The sequence below is a fragment of the Marmota marmota genome, unplaced genomic scaffold (assembly GCF_001458135.2).
Source record: "Marmota marmota marmota unplaced genomic scaffold, marMar, whole genome shotgun sequence".
Classification (NCBI taxonomy): domain Eukaryota; kingdom Metazoa; phylum Chordata; class Mammalia; order Rodentia; family Sciuridae; genus Marmota; species Marmota marmota.
In genome coordinates this window covers 37,056,879-37,057,623 of record NW_026000211.1, presented here as the reverse complement: position 1 = coordinate 37,057,623, position 745 = coordinate 37,056,879, and the positions used below count along the sequence as shown (strand labels likewise).

At 34.8% G+C, this 745-nt stretch overlaps 1 long non-coding RNA gene across 1 annotated transcript in view; it reads left to right on the top strand.

Annotated features, from left to right (window-relative positions):
* Nucleotides 1-165, top strand: part of LOC125612865 — a 16,182-nt gene extending 16,017 nt beyond the window's left edge. The window contains exon 3 of the long non-coding RNA XR_007343340.1: nucleotides 3-165. This is a non-coding gene — a long non-coding RNA (uncharacterized LOC125612865). The remainder of the gene's footprint in view (nucleotides 1-2) is intronic.
* Nucleotides 166-745: the final 580 nt, after the last annotated feature.

Sequence of the window (745 nt, the reverse complement as noted above, 5' to 3'; positions counted from 1 at the left end):
AGGGTTATTATTGATGATATGGATTGTTCTTTCAGTCATATTTGTTTATTATGTTACTTATCATGGTTTGATTTTTCCTCTTTGATTATTTTTTCCCTTTACTGTACTACCTCCCTCTGTTGGTTTTCATTGTTATTTTCCATTTCTTCTTCCTGTAATGTTTTGCTGAGGATATTTTGAAGAGATGGTTTTCTAGCTGCAAATTCTTTTAACTTTTGTTTATCATGGAAGGTTTTAATTCCATCTTCCATCCTGAAGCTTAATTTCGCTGGATAAACAATTTTTGGTTGGAACCCATTTTCTTTCAGCGTTTGAAATATGTTGTTCCAGTATCTTCTAGCTTTCAGAGTCTGTGTTGAAATATCAGATGTTATCCTGATTGGTTTACCCCTAAAAGTAATCTGCTTCCTTTCTCTTGTAGCTTTTAACATTCTCTCCTTATTCTGTATTTTGGGCATCTTCATTATAATGTGTCTAGGTGTGGATCTCTTATGATTTTGCATATTCGGTGTCCTGTAGGCTTCTAGGATTTGGGATTCTGTGTCATTCTTCAAGTCTGGAAAGTTTTCTCGTATTATTTCGTTGAACAGTTGCTCATTCCTTTGTTTTGGACCTCTATACCTTCCTGTATCCCAATGACTATTAAGTTTGGTCTCTTTATGTTATCCCAGATTTCTTGGATGTTCTGCTCATGGTTTCTTAACAGTGTTGCTGAGCTGTCTATGTTCTTTTCCAGTTGAAATAC